Raw genomic sequence first — 22,567 nt, 5'->3', positions numbered from 1 at the left:
ATAGACTAAGAAAATATTGCAAACCACATATCCAATAAAGGACTTTCAGAGAGAATATATAAAGAACTATTAAAGTTAAACAGAAAACAATCCGATCTTTTTTTAAAACTTGAAAAGACTGAAACAGACACTTACAAAAAAGATATATGGATGGCAAATAAGCCCATAAAAAGATGCTCAATATCATTCACCATTAGGAAAATGCAAATTAAAACTATAATGAGATACCATTATACATCTATTAGAAGAGCTAAAATTAATTTTTTTTAAATTCCAATACCAAGAGCTGGCAAGGAATTCAAATGAAACTCTCACACATTGCTGGTGGAAATGCTAAACGGTATAGCCACCATGGAAAGAATGCAGTTTTTTATCAAGTTGACTATATGACCAAGCAATCCTACACCATTTGCCCTAGAAACAGTGAAAATATGTTCACACAAAACCTATACACAAATGTTTACCAGCTGTATTTATAACTGATCAAAACTGGAAAAAAATCCTAATACCCTCCAACAGGTGAATGGATTGGTATACTATGGTACTTGGAAAGCTACACATAGACAAAAAGGAAAAAAATTAGACACACCACAACATAAATATTGAGAGAAAGAAGCCAGTTTGGAACAGTTACATGTTATAAGATTCCATTTATATGACATCCTGGAAAAGGCAAAACTATAGGGTCAGAGAACAGATTAGTAGTAAACAGGGGCTATAACTATAAAAGGATAGCAAGAGTGTTTTGGGGTGATGGAACTACTTTGTATTCTCACTGTGGTAACAGTTACAGAAATCTACACACATGTTCAAACTCTTAGAACTGCACACACACATACATATAAATCAATTTTAGTGTATGCAATTTTTTTTTTAAAGGAAGGAGGTCATCTTCCGGAAACTTCTGCCTTCAGCCCTATAATATAAACCCCTCTGAAGGCAAGAGAACACTAAGGCCTGCCAGCCTATCTTGGAATATGAAAAACAGAATAAAACACATATTGAATTTCAATGAATTACCCTACTGCAGGTTTATAAATGCTAAGGCATTTATACCTAGTTTTATTAAATAATTTAACTTTATTTCTGAGGGTCTGTGATCATTAACTTTTCAAAGGGTCACCAGAGCTCTGGGTTGAGTCCTCTCTTGGACATCTCAGTCAAGCTTTCCAGCATCAACTTTGGCGAGCCAAACCAGGAGAAATCGACATCACCCGGCACTACAGAGACGTCCATCTTGGGATGAGTTGTGACCAGATTCATTCATTGTGTCTTTTCCTTTCCTCTATTTCTAAGATCATGTCTAGAAGACACCAGTCACACTGTGGGCATGGGTTGAGCACTTAGAAGCCATTAGGGCACTCACCGCTAGAAGACTCCCATGACAGGATAACTTGGTCAGGGGCTGGGCTTTATTGGCATTAGGTGTCCCCACCAAGTTCAAGACAATGTCCATGCACCCAGGCACACAGTAAAAACATGCTCATTAATTCCTTTCCCCTTTATCTGTGACCATCTTTCACAACAGATCATTTTCTGGTCTTCTTGGGCTGGTCTGACTTTATTTCGTCATGGCTTCCTCCCTCTCCTCTCTCTTTTCTAGCCTCAGCCTCTTGTCCATGCCTTCTTGGGACCATTTCTTGTTGCCATCTTCTTACACTTACATGGCCTTGATACTCCCATTATTCTCCTTTGCCTCAGTCAGATCGCCTGGCCCCAAAAGTCTTGCCTCCTCTGTAGTCGACCTCTCTGGTCTCCACATCAGTTATATCCAGACCTATCCTACTTGACAAGATCATTCTGTATATTCCCCTTGACAAGATCATTCTGTATCTCACCCACCATCTCCTCCTCTGTTGTCCACGTCATCCCCAGAATACAGGGGCAAACTAGGGCTAGAATGGGTTCAGTATAACCTCGCTGGAAAGACTCATTCTCTGGTGATGAGGCGTACAGTTATCTGGTCTGTTTCATCTACTTGGGGACCTCAGATTGCTCCATACAATCTCCAGTCCCTACTCCAGGCCATTATCTAAGAATCTGAGACCCACGTTCAAAAGAAGGTTGACCTCCTCTTTGTTTGGCACCACACCTAACCACTCAGACTTTCCTTGCTGGAATCCTCTGTTGTTAAACCCTGAAACAGCCAGGGGTCAAGGCCTCAACACCTTCCAGCCTGCAGAAGTCCAACCCAGGGACACCCAGGCGCTGTTGGCTGAGCTACCATTGGGACACCCTGACTCTTAGCTTGACCTCATAGTGCATTGGTTAGATAAAGTTATAGGGGGACACCCTTACCCAAGAATCCAGTCTCCTAGTTCTAGTTCTCTCCTCTCGCATTCCAGGCACCATGGAAAATACTTCATCTATACCTGAAGAAAGCGGAAGAATTTGATCTTCTATAATATGGCCTGGTCCCAATACAAACTCAGGAACAAGGAGGTATGGCCTGCAAATGGGACCTTAAGCTATAACACAATCTTACAATTAGACCTCCTTTGCAGACAAAATGGCAAATGGATGGAAGTCCCCTATGCCTAGGCCTTCATGGCCCTATTATCAAGACCCAGTGAAGCAAGGCTTCTGTAAAATTTGTTATGCCCAATCCTCTTTAGTTACTCCTCTGCCAGACAACACTGACCTCCTCTATGACCCTCTCCTATCAAGGTCACCAGTGTCCAAGCAGGAAGGAGAGAGACATGGAGCCATCAACCCCTCAGTCACCCTCCCTTCCCATTTCTAGTTATCCTACATCACCCCCTCCTTATGCTCCCATATACACACCCTTTGCCAGAGGAAGCAGCCAGACCCAGTTCCACGGGACACACCCAGAGTGGAACCTCTTACCACCCAGAATCCACCAAACTCTGTCCTCTCAGGAAAGTAGTGAACGGGGAAACAGAAATCCTCAGACTCCATGTCACATATTCTATGACTGATCATACCCAATGTAAGATTAAACTGGGGTGTTTTCCTGAGGACCCAAATAGATTTACTGACACATTCCAGACCTTAATGATGTCCTTCAATCTGACATGGAGAGACATCCAGGTAGTCATATCTACTTGCTGCATCCCAGAAGAAAAACAGAATTTGGCTTGTGGCCCAAGGACATGTGGATAGGATGGCTGCCACCCAATAAGACAGGCATCCAGTGGGAGCAACTTCAGTCCCAAGTCAAGACCTTGACTGGAATTACCAGGTAGGGCAGAGAGATCTCTGACAAAAAGAGACCATACAGCTCTTTGCCTAATTGAAGAGATGGAAAAAGGGATAATCAAACCAGTCAACTATAAAAAGGAAGTAACCCAAGACTGGAGAAAATCTAGCTTTATTCCAGGATTGGCTGGTTGAGGCCTTCCAGATATTTACTAATATTGATCCCTCCTTTCCTGGGGACAATCTCTGCTTGACCAACACTTTATTAGTCAGTCTGCTCCTGACATCAGAAGGAAACTCCAAAAGCGTCAATACCATCCTCAAACTCCAATAGCTCAATTATTAGACACAGCCTTTGAAGTCTTTAACAATAAAGGATGGGGGAGGGGGAGGCGAGGAGAAGGAGGAGAAAGAGAAGAAAAGGATCCAAATGGCAGGCACAGATAATGGCTGTTGCCATCAGTAGTTGCCATCAGTAGTGCTTTGCAACCTCAGGAACACCCTGTGGGAATAAAGGGATACTCAAAAAAGACAACCCCTACAGCCCAAAAGGAGGCTTGCTTTAACTGCAGAAAATCAGGACACTGGAACAACCAGTATCCCTGCCCCAAGAAAGAGCCCCCTAGACCATGTCTTCAATAGAAGCAATCAGGCCACTCAAATAGGGAATGTTCTCAGCTCCAAAGGGAGTAGGGAAACTCCTAGGCCCATCATGGCCCTATATGAGGAAGACTGAAGGGACCTGGGTTTCCTGGTGGCTCCTCACGAAAGAAAGCTCATGACTAAAGAAGAATTCCAGGCAGCCCATGACATAATAGGTAAACAGATAAATTTTTTAAATTGACATGGGAGTCATCTTACTCATTCTTGACAGATCATACAGGGCCCTTGACCTCTGTGGCTTGTACCATCACAGGAGAAGATGGCCAACCCAAACAGAGGTACTTCACCCTATCTCTGTGCTGTCACCCTCAAGACTTTCTAATTTCTCAGAAGTTTTTAGTTATGCCAGAAGGCCTTATCCTCTTAATGGGGAGAGATTTAATAGCCCTTAACCATATTCCCTGGAGTTTAGATCCTCCTTAAAACCTAGAAAAAAGACTCTCCAGAAAACCAGCTACAACCAAAATGGAAAGGGCACTACCAGGCCCTGTTAAGTACTCCCACTGCTGTTAAATTCCATGGCATAAACAGCTGGATACATCTATCCAGGATTAAACTTTTCTCCTCGAGTCCTCACAGGAGCTTCCAACTAGCTTGATTCCAGAATACTGCTGTGATGCCATACAAGACGTGGAGCTGTTATTCAAGAAGAGAGACATGTCCCTTCACCAACAGATGAATAACTCCAACTTCTTGACTTGTTAGTTACTGCTTTTGGTGTGGGTCTTCCCTCGGTCCTTGCTTTCCTCTTCACCTGGGTCCCACCCAGCACCCCACTTAACAATTATTTTGTTCATAACCAAATAGCTCCATTATCATGACCCTAATCCTTTTTTAATCCTATTCTATTCTCAGTTCCTCTGAGGAGAATGAAAATCCAATACTTTTGCAAACTTTTCTAATAGCAAACGGAAATAGCCTAACTGCTGGATAAGTCATAAACAACCCCACTATAGTCATACCCTTCCTGGATTTCAGCCTGTCAATCTTAATCTCACTCTCATATATCACAGCAGTTGTCCAAAGGCCTACCTTAGGCCCTACTCCCTGACAATGGTCCTCAGCTCCACCCCTCTAAGCTGTCTTACCCTTATCCCAGACTATAATCAATCTAGTAGGACTGGAGTAAGATTCCTCAACTGCTCTTCCTAGTTGACTCCATGCCAAAAATGCATCATGAGGTGGGGGGAGGGAGAATACCTTCAGCATCCCCACTAACTCCTCCCTCTACCCCATCGCATTTAACACCTCTCTAAAATGTACTTCTAACATAACCCACTGATGCCCAGCAAGCCACCGAGTCCTCAATGGTGCCCAAGATCAGAGCCCCAAAACTTATTAGACAATCTTTAAAAAGGAAGTCTGCTGACCTTACTACCTTCCCTGGAAGGCGGAAAGCACTAATGGACCTAGAGATGCCAAACTTCAGGGAGGCTCTTTATCCCCTCAGTGTCAGACGACAATTACCTTGGAGTCCGACTCTAACCCACTGGTTCAATTCCTCTTCTCAATGACGAGCATGCGCTCCACTAACATATTTCTTCCTCTGTAGACCTCCCACAAACATACTACCCTCCGAAAAACAACCCCAAGGACAATATCCCCAACCTCATATAGCACTAGCTTACTCTTACTCTTGACAATTCTCAGTTCAAGGACTAATGCACTCTAGGATTTCTAGGCCCATGAGGCATCTCCCCTCCATAACCATCCATACTATCACCCAGTTCTGATCCAAGCAAGCCATAGGACTTATCACAGCTGGCACTGGGGCTGCCATTAGTCTAGTGGCCCCATGGGGGAGGATTTGCCTACCATGAAGCCGCCTTAAGAAACTTAACTCAAAGTCTGGCCACCCTAGCACAAAGTAGTGGAGACGCTCTCCGAAACCTACAAAATTCACCCTTCACTAGCAAGTGTAGTCCTTGATAACCAATTGGCTCCTGACTACCTATTATTAGAACAAGGAGGTACATACACAGTTATTAATAAGACTTGCTGCACTTACATTAATACCACACTGGCCAGGTAAAAGGAAACATTTAAAAAGTCTATGACCAGGCCAAATAGCTGCATGAGTTTGCTAACGGAAATCCAATGGCAGATTCTATTTGACAGGATATAAGTAAGGCATGCTTTACCTTCTGAAAACTGGTTCCTTCCCTTGTTAGGGCCCTGGGTAGCTTTAGTTCTAAAGATTAGTCCTAATCTTTGGCCCATGCCTCTTTAATCTTGTTAAATTGATCTCCTCTAGACTACAATAGTTCCACATAAGGATGATGATGCTACAGAGATTCAGACCCATTCCAACAAAGATCACCCTGGAGAAAAATCTTGAACTCTTAGATAAGGCAGGCAGAGATTTTCGGGCCCAGGCTAGGTAAGGATGATACCCTGTCCCAGCTGGAAGTAGCTACAGAAGCCTGATCTCCAGTCCCTACACACCCCATATGATTACAGGTCCAAAAATCAAGGGGGATTTATGAAGTAGGACAGGTAGCCTAGGCACATACCCTCCCCCTTCAAAATGTGGCTCAGTCCCTCCTCTGTTTCAGTCCTGGCACAGAGAAACAAACCAAACTGGTCCAATCTTATCCTGACTAGCTACCATCTTTGACTGAGACCTGACCTTTGGCTACTTATAATATCATTATAATCTCATTTGCATTGCAGTTACTATGGCTCCCATCACGCACCAGATGTGATGACAGTTCCAGAAACACCAAATAAGAAAGAACAGGAAACCAAGCTCTTCGCCCACTGGGAGAGAACCAGGAGGCTATGTCAGTATATCAGGACTCAGAGCCCTGCCCCAAGAAGAACAAAAGCCCATAATTCAGACATACTTGGCACTACTCGATCTCTGAATTCACCTGCACTTCCCTGTAAAGTATGTACTTTCAATAAACCTTGTGCTTTCCTATTGATATTCATCTTGTCCATGATTTCTTTCTCATGACATAAGACAAGAACCTGGTCATCAGAGCTCTGAGTTGAGTCCTCTCTTGGACATTCCATTGAGCTTCTGGCATCACAAACATACAAAGTAGTTTTAAATATTTTTTAAAAAGGTTTTCCATGAATAAGTACAGAAATCTAAAACCCAAACAGTATATAAAATTTCCTGGGGCCAGGAGACCAGAGAGAGAAGCTGACAACTCCATCATTACATTGAGTTTATTAGGGGAACTTACATATGAGACTTGTCTTGGGTAACAACAAGATGACATGGGTATTCTCCACACCTACCTCCCACCTCCCTGACTCTGTACTTATATCTCCTAAGCAGTTAAGAATGTGAGAATGTTCAAAGGGACCAGGTGTCAGAAGGCTCTGGTGCCAGAGCAAGCCAACATCAAAGGTGTATTGCCCCAGAGAGAGAACTAATGGTAATCCAGTAATTAGCCCAAGGCTGATCATATTCCAAAGCTTACTAGGGAAAGGGGAGGAGGGTCAATGGTCCAAGTTCAGCCAGATGTCAAGATGGCAGATTCACTTTAAAATGGAGTCACTTATGTTCTACACACCAGAATATATGAGAAAATGTCTTTTTAGCTCTAAACTAAACCAGAAAATCCTAATGTTATGCAAAAATTTTATATTAGTAAACCTACTTATGTGTTGGCTGGAAAATTACTGCTTGGCTATCGCCCATGGGAACATAGGCTATCGCCCATGGGAACATAGGCTATCACCCATAGGAACACAGGCTATCACCCATGGGAACATAACATTCTAACAATAAGCTTTCTGCTTCTGTACCCCTGCTTGCACAACCGACCTGTAGGTAGGTTGACAGGTAGTGAATAGGAGAAAAATAGACCTTTGTGTTTAAGACAGAATGAGGAATGGGATTTAGGGCTTAAAAACCTTGTACCTCTACATTTCGGGGCTGCTTAATTTGGGGTCTGCGTACCCCCGGCAGACCCAGCTGGCTGAATAAAGAGCATGTTTCCTATAAACTCACTGATTTCTGGTGGTCCCTGTGTCTTTCGGGGGCCGGCAGCCACAACAATTACAAGGAAAGAACATTAACTTGAATAGTGGCCCACATTAAAAAGCAACACTTTAACCAAACATTCCATATTCCAATCCGCTTTATCCATCTGTTCAGAAACAACAAGACATGGTTCCCTCTTTGCTACAACCATGATGTAACCTTTTGTTTCATGGTGGCTATAAAGAAAATAAAAGAATAAAGTAACAATGTATAAAATCTATCTAGAAAACTATAAGAACAATTCACTCTTTTCTTATTATTATCCTAAATTTCATCTGAATTCAGCCATGCAATTTGGACCCTAAAGGCACATCACACAAACACTGCTGATATTCTCTGCTCTCCTCTCACACTTATATATACTGGATTCCACAGAATCCAACAGGGGACTGAATATTTTGGATTTCTACTTCTAAAGAATGAGTCTGCTATGAAGGTCAGTGTCAACACCAACAACTCAATGGCCCTAAAAGCAGATTCGGAATTGCCAAGAACTAATCATCTTAAATGTAGATAAAACTCAGCGGTCCAAGAAATCAGGCCATGGGGAAAGCACTGTATTTTGTTATTATAGTTGCTTGAAGTCTATGCCAAACAAAATAAACTAAAATGTTACAATCCTGGGCTGATGCAAAGTTTCCTGGGTCAAATGAGACTAGAGACTAGGGAGTACTATAAATACTTAGGAAGGAAGCATTTCCAAGGGTGACAAAGTGGGGTTCAAGATCTGAGATTTGATACACTGCCACAGAAGTTTCCAACACTGCATTGACTAGTAGCCCCAGGACAAGAGAAGCTGGGGAGCATCCTGGTGGTCCTTGTAAGAATTCAGGGTAAAAATCAACCCTGCCCTGACTCACCCAGGAACTGAACCCAATAAAGAAATCTGGGAAGAAGTATTGGGAGTCAAGAAGCAGAAGAGTCCAGTCACATACCTGGTCCTTCACTGACACATGAAATCAGAGACTTGTCTGCTTAACGGAATCAGCTATTTGAATGATTCCAGCATGAAAGATTTTTTTAAAAGCTCTTCTCTCTTAACTCACAGAATTTCAGAGTTCTATGGGAACTTAAGTTGCTTTGTCTATTATCTTAACTGACTTGAGAAAACTTTTCTCACTTGACAAGTAAGAAAAATGAGGAACAGACATTTATTTGGAGGCCAAAGATACTTCAAGAAACAGGCAGCGCTAAAACTAGCATCTGTACCAAGGCGCAACTGGGCAAGGATGCACACTACCTCCTTTATGCATACCTGAACAGTTCCCTAAATTCCTTCCATGAAGACATTCTGGAACCATCGATGGCTAAAAATCAGGTTTCCACTCCTTAAGACAGGAAACACAGAGGAAGAGCTTGGATTGGTGGAGAACACAGAAATCCAGACTAGAATGTGTTGAGTTTGAAATATTTATGAGGCATAGAGGTGGAAATGAGCAAAGAGAGCTGGATACCTGGCCTGGAGTATAGATGTGAGCATGAGGAACTGAAAATTTTTCTACAAATGAAGCTACCCAAAGAACTATCTTCTTTTTTCCACCTCTTCAGACAAAAAAAAGCAGGGAAAAATACTATATTTCATCAAATCCAATATGCCACTGTTTCTAAGACAAATTACTAAGAAAGAAAAACTGCTGTCAAAATCCGACACAATGCCAGGACAGCACTAATTTTAAGATGTACCCCAAATTCAGAGATGTTATAAGATGAAAGACGAAAGATGAATCTTAGAATAGGTGAAATACGGTAAACTTTTTTTACCGGTGGGAGTTATTTAGATTATGCTAAATACAAAGTGGACATTTGTTTCCATAAGTTTTTATTCTGACATAATTTCAAATTTACAGAAAAGCTATAAGAAAAGTACAAAGAATTCTTGAATATCTTTTACACAGCAAGTTTCTCCCATTAACTGTTTTCACTTTGACTCATTCATCATTCTCATTTTATCATTTTCTCTCCCTCTCTCTCTCCCCTTCTCTCTCTTCTTCCCTCTGTTTCAGATTAAGTTTCAGACTTTATGCCCTCTTATTCTTAAATACTTCAATATGTATTTACTAAACTCAAGGACACAGTCACAGTACAATGATCAAAATTTGGCATTGATACAATACTACTGTCTAACCCACCATTCGCATTCAAATTTTGTCCATCATCCCAATGTCCTTTATAGCTATCTCCCCCCTTCCCTTTTAGGACACAATCCAGGATCAAGCACTGTATATAGTTTTCAGGTCCCCTTAGTCCTTTTCAACTGGAAGAGTATTTCAGTCTTTTTATGTTTCTTGACGCTGAAAATATTTGAAGAGTATAGAAGCCAATTATTTTTTGTAGATGTCACACAAATGTAATTTGTCTGATGTTTCCACACAATGAGATTTAGGTTATGGAGGGAATAGGCCAACAACCAGTAAGGTTGTATCTTTCTGAGTACTTCTTTTCAGGAGGCACATGACTTCTTTCTGGTGATGTTAACTTTGATCACTTAGTTAAGATGGAATCCATAGTAGAGTAGTATCCATTTATGAGAATTTGAATTATGAGAATTTGAAATAGTAAACTCTAAAAATATCGAAGTCTTATGCATGTGTACAACTGGAAATAATGAAATTTCAAAATGAATTTAAAATGAATTGTTAAAGAAAAACGTAGGTCCAAAAAAGGAACTAAAAGTCCATGATACCAAGCTTAGATTTAATACCAGATCTAACTACAGTTTCAATTTCTCCTAGAAACATGATTTTAATCCACCAGTATGGAATTTTCTGGTAAAACACCAGTAAGGCAATCTGTGGACTCTCCTCATCTTCCATAGAAAGATAAAGCAATCTGCATTAAAAACAAACAAACAAACAAAAAACCCTTCCCATTCTCTTCCCCCAAAGATGTCCCAGCCCCAAAATAATCCTTTCTTTTCTTTTACTAATAGTTCCCTTGCTCCACCCTCCTTCATATAAAAATCTTCTACTTTCTACACCACTTTGGATAGCCCTGCTAGTTTGCTAGAAGAGATGCTGCCCAAATCATGAATCGCTTAATAAAGCCAATTAGATCTTCGAATTTACTTAGTTGAATTCTATTTTCTAACAGTATCAAGAACTACTTAACTTTAAAGCCACAAAGCAGAGAGAACCATCAACTATTTTTTATACTTTTGCCACAGAGCAGGGGCTAGCTCAGTTTGAATTATGCAAGACTCCTGTAAACATCCTGTTTGAAAGTTTTCTGAGGAGTACTTCCAGCTGTGAGAACAGGCCATTAACTTTGTGGACAAAAAAGGGTTCTACGGAAAGTAACCTCACAGTTGATCTGATCATAAGTTTCTAACTGGGAAGGTCATCGTGGGTAGTCACACTCCAGGCCTATAACTTCCATAGTAAAAGGTTTATCTTTGCCTTTAGCAAGCCATGCCCATTGTTTCTGTACACTTAGGTTAACACACCTTTGAAATGCTCCTTTTCAGACTCCTTAGAAGTGAAGGGACCCTCAAGGGAGCACATAACCTAGTTAACTATCTTGTAATCCAATTTCAACCTTGCTTTCTCCCACCTCCAAGTAATCTTCCTTATGTTCCCTCCTTAATTCAAAATGCCTAAAAGAAGCTGCAAGCTGTCATTCAAGGAAGGATTTTTCTTATTCTGTTCGGATCTTGCTTCTAGGCATATACTCCGTTTGGCTCAAATCAATTCTTATAAAAATTCTCTATAGGTTTGGATGTTCTAATATTGACAACGTAGATTGTGGGGTTTAGAAATTGGGCATCCATGTTTCTATCCAAGTCAGAGGGACAATTTTCCCCATCACTTCCCTGTACCCAGAAAGCTAACTGGCTGAGCGGCAGTCTGCCCTTAGAATTTGGCTTCCTTGGGGCAGAAGGCACCACCCACCCTCCCTGTTATCACCGAGACAATGAGTTCTTAGTTTTATTTCTCATCCACACAGGAGGACACACATACCCCAAGTATTCAGGAAGGAGTCTTGTCTATTCACAGTTCTGTCATCCCTCCCAAGCTGAGAAACTGGTGACGTTGTCCATTTTTGCCAGTTTTTCCACTTGCATGCATACAACACAGCCAGAAGGACACAAGGACGAACAGTCCCAGTACCTGCTTTCTCAGGCTACCTGAATACAGGGCAGGTAGAGACATTCTGGATACAACGAGCTCTCCCTGGGCTATGACAAGCTGCTCATCAAAGTCTCCACTGAGGAAACTGCATGTTGAGTTTTAAATTCTTAACTTTATGAAATTGTACTCTTGAAACTAAACTCCAAGTCAATAAATGTTTTGTCATAGTTCTTGATGCTGGTTCTTACGTTTATGGTTTGATGCCATTAGTGACCCTGAGGGAGACCCAGCAGATGAATAGTCCCCCTAGGTGGTCCACCCTGGCAACACTAGTCCACCACCCCTCTACTTTGGGCTCAGGATTTATTACAGTTCCAATCCTAGCATGAGACTCATTTTTATAAAAGTGTTATTGTTGTGGCCTGTACAGAATAGACCAAACCAAGTATGCTCTCAAAGGCTGTTTATTAGCCGGCGGCTCTCTTGTGCAAAGGAGCAGCCCCGAAATGCCAAGATACAAGGTTTTTAAGCCCTAAATCTCATTCTTTATTCTATCTTAAACACAAAGGTCTATTTCTCTCCTATTCATTACCTGTCAACCCACTGGTCAGGTGTGCAAGCGGGGAGTACAGAAGCAGAAAGCTTGCTGTTAGAATGTCATGTTCCCATGGGTGATTGCCTATGTTCCCATGGGCACCAGCCAGTATTCTCATGGGCGATGGCCAAACAGTAATTTTCAGCTTCTATACAATTGATTATTTTTCATGCCATGCAAGCAAGCAGGGTTACACAGGCTAAAATTGGCAGTTAGCGTATGAGCTCATTGTTACAAGTTTCATGATTAACAGAATGTGGTTAGGGGTTCCAGAAACTAGGCCTAAGGTATAGACCTCCTTTGTCCAGTTTCTGGTTTTAATTATCCTTTAACCTTTTCACATTTCAGCAGGCTATCACATTATTTCTGTGGGCACGCACGTATGAAGCCCATAGGCAAAGCATAATTTATTAAGCCATCTACACTCTTACTTACTAAAGGAATTTAATTTGCCAATTCTCCTATCTAGTTGCTGAGGCTGAGATCTGGTAGAAACTCCAAGTCGAGGGAGGCCTGGAATCTGTACGCCTGCCCAGATCTTAGCACACTCCTTACGGCAATGTAAAACTGACCTCAGGTGGAATCAACCCCCCATCTGTAATATGGGGACAACAGCATGCCCCAGCTCTGGATTTCTGTGAGCACTACATGAAAGAATTTACCAAAAACACTGAGAACAGAGTCTGGCACGCAATCAGTGCTCAGTCAAAATTTAAAGACAAAAACACCAAGAAACGAAAGCTCCATTTTTTGTGCAGAAACCATGCCTGGGGCCCAGGTACGGGAGAAACAATATCTGTGTGGTGCGCCAAAGGAGCTTTTCCCCAACCCCCACACACCATGCCTCTGTGGAACAACAGCAGGGACATGTGTAGCCTATTACAGATAAAGGGATCGAATAGCCAGGAGGCCACCAGGTATGTTACTCATCTTTCTTATAGAGAGCTACGAGGCTACAGAAGACTTCTGGTCAAAATGGCAAAGTACATAAACTCTGTGCTCACCTCCTCCCACAATCAAATCAAAATTACAACTAAATTATAGAACAACCATCATTGAGAACCACCTGAAGACCAGCTGAACGATAGCCCTATAACTAAGAAGAAGCCACATCAAGACTGGTACGAGGCTGGTGTGGCTCCATAGTGTAGTGGTTAGCACGTCTGCTTTACACGCAGGTCCTGGGTTTGCACCCCAGGTGGAGCCACAGACCACGTCTTGGGTGTGCCAGGCCCCCCCAGTGTGCAGGGGACGCCAGGACCCAGGTGCGCGTCGCAAGCGTGTGGGAGGAGACGCACGCCTTCAGAAATCCAGTTCTTAAAAGAGAGATGGCAACATCCGTAGGTCGGGGGGGGGGGGGCGGAATTAAAGAGGGGGTAAAAAAGACTGGTAGGTGGGGCAGAGACATCGGATGGGCAAGTAGGGAATAAGAAACAGGAGAGACATCTTGGTCGCAGAGGTCCCCCCTGAGAAGCGAGAAGTCACAGCCACACACTGAACTCCCTAGCTCTCACACTAAGCTCCCTAGCTCCCTAGCCCACACACTGAGCTCCCTAGCCCAGGGTACTAGTGCCAGGGAAAGGAGTCCCTATAACATCTAGCTGTGAAAACCAGAGGAGATTACATCTGTGTGAGTCAGTGGGCTGCTGGAGTTCAAGGCATTCCTCAAGGGACCCATGCATGGACTTGCTCACTCACAAACTCAGTTGCTCTGGGCTCCAGCACAGGGGAAGCAGCTCAAAAATTGCCAGAGACATACGGGGAGAAACTAAATTGACTAACTTCATGGCAAGGGCTGAAAGGGAAGGGTTCTGGGCAACTGTTTCTGAGGTGGGAGGGCTGGCAGGTGACACTGTTCCTTTACTGAACTCTCCCTCCACCCAGCTAGACTGGCATAGATGGGAAGCAAATAATATGTGTTCTCCATTAACCTGGCTAAAACCATTTGCCTTGCCCAGGTGATTCCCTGAGACTCTTCCCACCCAACTGGCTCACCTGGCCCCAGTCTCTTCCAGCAGCTCCTGCACACAAGCAGCCTGCCTCAGCTGGTCTGGCAGAATTTCCCAAAATCTCCAGAAGATCCATGAACTCCAAAAAAGCAGCAACCAGCCTCAACATGCCCTGTAGCTCTTCCTAAGCAACCCTAAGCCTAACACAATCAGCAACCAGTCTCTTGCACTGTAACTTTCATCAGGTAGCCCCAAGCCTGGCACAACTGAAGGCCAGTCTTGGCCTGGAATGTAACTTCAACTAAGCAGCCACAATCTCAGAATAAGTGGCAGCTGGTCTCAGCTCATATAGTGACATCAACCAAAGGGTCCCAAGCCCAGAACTGGTGACAGTTAGCCTCGGTTCACAGTGCAGCCTCTCCCAAACACCATCAAGGCCAGTACAAGCGGCAACCAACCACAGATCACTTGTAGCTCCTACAAGTGGACTCAGGCCTGACAGGAGCAGTGACTAAATTTACTCTGCAACAGAGCCCCACCAAAGATGTTGCAGACCCAACAAACCCGGTGGTCAGCTTCAGACACCAGAGAACCACCCAACCAGTTCCACAAATGACACACCTGAAGGGCGGAATTAGCAGATCTCAGTAAAATGACTACTACTCCTTGAAGTCAGCCCCTATATAACAGCTTGTTCACTGTAGTCACAGCCAGCACTCACAGCAAGTCAATATGAGGGCAAATTGGACCTACAGACATGCCAACAGCAATCGAGATCCAACTACAACAGGGCACACACAACCCACACAAAAGATACCTGTAGAGCACCCAGCTCAGATGACCAAGGAGACAGTGCCACAGGACACCTTCTACATAAGGCCACTCTGTCAAGACCGAGAGAGATAGCAGATCTATCTAATACACAGAAACAAATACAAGAAGTCAACCACAATGCAGAGACAAAGAAACATGTCCCAAATGAAAGAACAGGATGAAACTCCAAAAGAAAACTAAACGAAATAAAGACAAGCAATCTATCAGATACAGAGTTCAAAACACTGGTTTAAAGGATGCTCAATGAACTTAAAGGAGGGATAGATGAATTCAGTGAGAACTTAAAAAAAAGAGACAGAAAATATAAAAAGGAAGATATAATATGTAAAAAAACAAGCAATCACAACTGAAAAATATACAATAACTGAAATGAAGAATATACTAGAGGGAATCAACAACAGCAGATCAGATGAAGCAGAGTATCAAATCCATGATCTGGAAGACAAGATAATAGAAAATACCCAATTGAAATAGCAAAAAGGAAAGAAAAATCTTTAAAAATGAGGATAAAGAATCCCTGGGACAACATCAAGCATACCAACATTCACATCATAGGAGTACCAGAAGAAGAGAGTGAGCAAGGTATTAAAAACCTATTTGAAGAAATAACGACTAAAAATTTCCCTAACCTGGCGAAGGAACGAGACATACGAGTCCAGGAAGTGCAGAGAGTTCCATACAAGATGAATCCAAAGAGGCCCATACCAAGACACATAATAATTAACATGTAAAAAACTAAAGACAAAGGATTTTAAAAGCAGCAAGAGAAAACAGTTAGTTACAAGGGAGTCCCCATAAGAATGTCAGATGACTTCTCAACAGAAACTTTGTTCTCAACAGAAGGGACTGGCACAAAATAATCAAAATGTGAATAAGAAAATATAGCAAAGGAAAAAATTCTCACTGACAAAGGCAAACACTTAGTAAAAGCAGTGATCGACCAACTATAAAGCTAGTACAAAGATAAAAAGACAAAAGTAGGGAGATCATGTGTAATTATAATAGTAAAATAAGGGATACACACACAAGAAATAAAAAGTAATAACAAAACATAAATGTGGAGGAGGTCAATAAAGACTGTGGTGATTTTAGAATGTGTTTGAATTTAAGCAACCAACAACTAAACCTATCATATGCTGCCTATAAGAGACTCACTTCAGATCAAGACAGACACAGACTGAAAGTAAATGGAAGAAAAAATATATTTCATGCAAATGGAAATGAAAAAAAAGTTGGGTAGTAATACTTACATCAGAAAAAATACACTTTATAACAAAGGCTGTAACAAGATAAAGAAGGGTGTTTCACAATGGTAAAAAGACCAATCCAAAAGAGGATATACTTCTTGTAAACATCTATGTACCCAACATAGCACCTAAATAAATAAATCAAATATTGACCAAATATACAAAGAGAGAGGTTGACAGTAATAGAACAGTAAGGGACTTTAACACACCATTGACATCAGTGGATAGATAATGCAGACAGAAAATTCAGCAAAGGAAACAGTGGCCTTTAATGACAATTAGAACAGGTGAACTTAATTGACAATTTGAGAACATTTCACCAAAAGCAGGAGAATATACATTCTTTTCAATCTTACATTTATTGAGGTTCGTTTTGTGGCCTAACATCTATCCTGAAAAATGAGCATCTGGCTCATTTTTCAGGATAGATGTTAGGCCACAAAACGAACCTCAATAAATGTAAGATTGAATTCATTGAGCATCTTCTCTGATAACAATAGTATGAAACTAAAAACCAATTACAAGCAGAAAACTAAACAATACACAAACATGTTGAGGCTAAATAACATGCTATAAACAGAATGGATTAACAATGAGACCAGGGAAGAAATCAAAAGATACATTGAGAGAAATGAAAATGAAAACAAAATGACCCAAAATCTAAGGAACACAGCAAAGCAAAGAGGGAAATTCAGAACAATACAGGCCTACCTCAAGAAACAAGAAAAATCTCAAATAAATAACCTATACCTAAAGGAACTAGAAAAAGAACAAATTCCAAAGTGAGCAGAAGAAAGGAAATCATAAAGACCAAAGAAGTAAACGAAGTAGAGTCTAAAACGACAGCAAAGATCAATAAAACCAAGAGCTGTTTCTTTGAAAAGATAAACAAAATTAATAAATTTTTGGCCAGACTCATCAAGAAAAAAAAAAAGAGAGGTTTCAAATAAATAAAATCAGGAATGAAAGAGAATGACAACTGACACCACAGACATATGAAGGATTTTAAAAAATACTACAATTATAAGCCAATAAATTAAACAACCAGGATGAAATAGATAAATTCCTAAAAACAATCTTTCAAGACTGAATCAGAAAGAAACAGAAAATCTGAACAAATTGATTACTAATTAAATCAAATTAGTAATCAAAAAACTCCCAACAAACAGAATTCCTGGACCAGACGGCTCACAGGTGAATTTTACCAACATTCAAAGAAAAAGTAATACCTATCCTTCTCAAACTATTCCAAAAATTAAAAAAAAAAAAAAGAAGAAGAGGTAAGGCTTCTATACTCAGTATACGAAGCCAACAGTACCCTGATACCAAAACCAGACAAACACATTACCAAATATATATAATGCCAATAACCTTGATGAACATAGATGTAAAAATCCACAACAAACTATTAGCAAACCAAATTCAGCAATACATTAAAAAGATCATACACCATGATCAAGTGAGATTTATTCCTGGGATGGAAGGTTGGTTCAATATCCTCAAATCAATTAATGTAATACACCACTTAAACAAAATGAAGGATAAAAATTACATGATCATATCAACAGATGCAGAAAAAACATCTAACAAAACATCTATTTATAATTTTTAAAAAACTCTCAAAATGGGGATAGAAGAAACATACCTCAACATAATAAATGCCAGATATAATAAAACACACAGCTAACAGCATATTCAACAGCAAAAAGCTACGTTTTTTCTTTAAGATCAGGAACAAGACAAAGATATCCACTTTCACCACTTTTATTGAACACAATATTGGCAGTCCTAGCCACAGCAATCAGATGAGAAAAATAAAAGGTAGCCAAATTGGAAAGGAAGAAGTAAAACTGTCATTATTTGCAGATGACATGATACTACAGAGAACCCTAAAGATTCTACCAAAATCCATTAGAATTGATTAATAACTTTGGTAAAGCTGCAGGATACAAAATTAATATTCAAAAATCAGTAATAATGAACTATCAGAAAGAAAAATTGAGAAAACAACCCCATTTACAGCTGCATGAAAAAGAATAAAATACCAAGAAACAAAATTAACCAAGGAGGTAAAAGATCCGTATTTAGGTAACTATAAGCCATTGAAGAAAGAAATTGAAGAAGATACAAATAAATGAAAGAATATTCCATGCACATAGATATGAAGAATTAACATCATCAGAATGTCCATACTACCCAAAGCAATCTACAGACTCATGCAATCCCTATCAAAATACCAATGGCATTTTTCACAGAACAAATACTCCTAAAATTTATATGCAACCACAAAAGTCCCCAAACTGCCAAAGCAATCTTTAAAAAGTAGAAAAAGTTAGAGATATCACGCACTACCTGATATAAAACTATGCTACAAATCTACAGTAATCAAAACAGCATGGTACTGGCATAAAAATAGACACATTGATCAATGGAAAAGACTAGAGAGCCTAGAAATAGACCAAAGCCTATATTATCAATTAATCTATGAAAAAGGAGGCAAGACTATACAATGCAGTAAAGACAGCCTCTTCAATAAAGAGATTGGGAAAATTGTACAGATACATGAAAAAAAATGAAACCAGACCGTACCATATACGAAAATAAACTTAAAATGGTTAAAAGACTTAAATGTGAGACCTGAAACCATAGAAATCCTACAAGAAAACATAGGCAGTAAACTCTTGGCAGGACTCAGAAGTTGTGGAGGAGATATGTCTCCTTGTGCATAGAAAACAAAAGAAAAAAAAACAAATGTGACTACACCAAACTAAAAAGTTTTTACACAGGAAAGGAAACCATCAACAGAACTACTGATTGGGAGAAGATATTCACCAATGATATGGGGTTAATATCCAAAATATATAAGGAACTCATAGAACTTAACACCTCCCTCCCCCGCAAAAAAAATCCAATTTAAAAATGTGCAGAGGACCTGAATAGACATTTCTCCAAAGAGGACATACAGATGGCCAATAAACAGGAGAAAAGATGCTCAATATCACTAATCATCAGGGAAATAAATGCAAATTAAAACCCCAAAGAGATATCACCTCACATCTGTCAGAATGGCTATCATCAATGAATCAACAAAGTGTTGGTGAGGATGTGGAGAAGAGGGAATCCTCCTGCACTGTTGGTGGGATTGCAAATTGTTATAGCCACTATGGAAAACACTATGGAGGTTCCTCAAAAAATTACTCACCATAAAAGGACAGGATCTAAATACTTTGAATACTTATGGTTAGAACTTTGCATCTCTTCCGTTACTCTATTTTCCATCACCAAATGTTCCTAAGGACTCAGAACAAAGTACACACTAAAACTAAGGGATTTACAATATACTATTAGCAAATGACTGTCAGTTCACCCATCTCCAAGCAGCTCTGCAGATGGCAATATATGAGATAAGTACAATTCAGAGAATAAGTTTTCTGTCAAAGTTTATATAAACTAAATTAAAAATTTTTAACCCCCAACTTTTCCTGTATAAAGTGTTCTCTTTCTAATATGATGTTATCTGAAGTTCAAGTTCTTTGAAAAAAGTTTTCTCATTCTGCAAAAATGATTATCTTCTAATTTTTATTGAATCTAAACTATATTTAAACACATATAGTTGACAATATAGGCCAGTAAATTTGTAATAGTTTAAACCACTAGATGCGTAAACCAAACAGAAAAGGGACAGGAAAGACAGTGGTAGCCTGCTTCCCTAACCGCCTTAGCATTTTTCTTTTAATATACACATACCCTTGCACACAGCTATAAAAAATGTGAGGCTGCTGACAGTGCTATTTAATAGACCAATTTTAACTATCATTAATTTTTAAATCTTCTTTTAAAAGTATTCTAAGACCAATTTGAAAAACCTGGAAACCACAGCAAAGGCCTCAAAGTCACTGTCAATCATAATCCATCCCTCCTTGACAGTGTTGGTGGTGGGACCTTGAGCCTCACTTGACTTTCTTCAAGCCTTTCAGCTTCACAGTTCTTTCCCTGGACCTACTCCCTGTTCCACAGCTTGGCCAAAGACGCCTAGAGCAGAAAGGAACTAAGTGACCCTTCTTCACTTCCATCCTGTGCAAACACACAGACCTACACAGAGCTCCTAACAACGTACCAGGGCACAGTTATGAGTGTGAAACTCCCAAAGAGATTGGACAGACTCCTATACAGCATTTGTGACTGAGCACATAGATGGGAGGAAAGGGGCAATTCTGCCAAACAGCTAAGTACAATAGATAAAACTCACGACAGACTTTTCCGCCCCAGAGAGTGGAGTCTTATTTCAAGCAATTTTTCCAAATGCAAACTCATAATACAACAAAAAGAGACAGCTACAACCTAAAAAGTTATTCTATGGTGGGATGCAATCTTATTTACAAATGATTCTTTGGAATAATTCTACTTGGCAGAGGAAGGGGGCCCTCGCGTTTTGTAGGTGACAGGAGAAACCAGAAGGTAGTTGGCACTGGTGGGGTCGGCCCACCTGCCTGCCGGCAGCGGCGCATCTGCCGAGCAAAGTTAGGCTGCAGTGGCCCACCTCTGCCATGGCTCTCCCCAAACGTCTAATCTCCAAGTTCCCAATGAAATCTCTGCCCACGCCCGATCCCGGATCGCACACCACAAATTTAACGTCCACGTTAGCAAAGGGGCTGAAACACTGCAAATTCTACTCAAAGGGGCACCGACATTCAGAAACCTCCCCAATTGTTAAGATCGGGTTTTTAAAGGCTGAGTCAAGCAACCGGGCTGCCTTAGGATACGTTAAAGTGACCCCAGCCCTCCAGGGTGACGGGAAAAGCAGGACATCACGTCACACCTACCGAACCTGTGGCCTCAATGCCCGGAGGCGAGGGGAGGACACAGACCTCACGCAGAGGCCAGTCCCAGGGCACGGAGGCGAGAGGCGGGGAAGCGGGGTTGCCGCAGGTTCTCACCCCCGTCCTCGCTCTGCTCAGAGTCGCGGGCCAAGACACCTTCGTCTCTACCTGCCTACTTCCTGAGGCGCAGCCCCAAAATGCTTGCCTCGCTGCTCCGCAGCCCCACGGGAGAAGCTCGCCGCCTGCCGGACCTCCGCCCGCACGTGCGGCCCAGCAGCTCCGCCCCGGCCCTGCTCACCTGAACTGTCTCCTGTTTCCACGCGGGCCAAGGGCGCTGAGCAAGGACGCGTATCCTAACCCGAGTCCGCGGGTCGCTCTTTGTGCCTGGAAGTCCAGGTGCCGCGCTTCTCCAGGACACCGGGCACCGCCCCCTCGTCCTCCGTGCGCCAGGAGCAGCTGGCGAAACCCAGAGCTAGGGCGGGACGCGGAGTGGGCGGAGCGTGAGAAAGCCGGAAGCCGGGCGTGGGGCGGGACTGGAAGTGAGCGGGGCGGCACCCGAAGGCGGAGCGGGGGGGATCGCTGAGAGCGGGGTGTGGGGAGGGCCCCGAGGGCGGGGAGGGAACGCCGAGGTTGGGGAATCTGCAGAACCGGTTGGTGAGGGTGCAGAGGTGGGGGCCGTGGTATGCTGGCACTGGGGCTCCTCCACAGTCTCTGGGCATCCCTGGAAAGTATAATCCTCATGTGTGAACCTCGAAGCTGATCTCGCTGATTCCTGTAAGCCATGTGGTCTCTGTGGGTTTGGGCTCTTGGTCTAGCATCCTCTTGTGAAACCAACTGGAGGAAGCCTAGTTGGCAATGGTAATGCCTCAAGTTCCTAGTCGAGGAAACTGGGAGACATAAAACTTCTGGTTACTATAATTCCATCATATTCAATCAATGAATATTTATTGAGCATCTATTCATGCCAGGAATTGTCCTAGAGACTGAGAATATACAACAGTCACAATGAGTAGGGAAACCAAAAAAAAAAAAATGCCCCTTGTGGAATTTACACATTGGAAGACAATTTAAAAACGTAAGTGAAAAAAAATTTTTAAGTGAAATATACAAAAATGTTAGTTATAAATGCTAAGGAGAAGCTATGTAGGAAACATGGTTAAGGAGTACAGGAGGTTGATTAGGGAGAGTCAGTGGAAAGGTAGCATTTTAACTGAAGGCCAAAAGAAATTGAGG

At 41.7% G+C, this 22,567-nt stretch overlaps 1 protein-coding gene across 7 annotated transcripts in view; it reads right to left on the bottom strand.

Annotated features, from left to right (window-relative positions):
- The window catches only part of NINL (ninein like), a 147,443-nt gene extending 125,556 nt beyond the window's left edge, over positions 1-21,887 (bottom strand). For 3 of the 7 annotated variants that reach the window (XR_003043057.1, XM_015596800.2, XM_015596803.2), the window contains exon 1: positions 21,633-21,880. The gene's annotated coding sequence lies outside the window, so the exon portion shown is untranslated. Of the gene's footprint in view, positions 1-21,632 lie in introns of all 7 variants that reach the window. The other 4 variants (XR_003043056.1, XM_025039590.1, XM_006921493.3 and 1 more) reach the window with 4 other exon arrangements.
- Between the last annotated feature and the right edge of the window lie 680 nt (positions 21,888-22,567).

The sequence above is a fragment of the Pteropus alecto genome, unplaced genomic scaffold, assembly GCF_000325575.1.
Source record: "Pteropus alecto unplaced genomic scaffold, ASM32557v1 scaffold199, whole genome shotgun sequence".
Lineage (NCBI taxonomy): Eukaryota > Metazoa > Chordata > Mammalia > Chiroptera > Pteropodidae > Pteropus > Pteropus alecto.
Note: the sequence above shows the minus strand (reverse complement) of the source record. Positions and strands in the feature narration are given on the sequence as shown.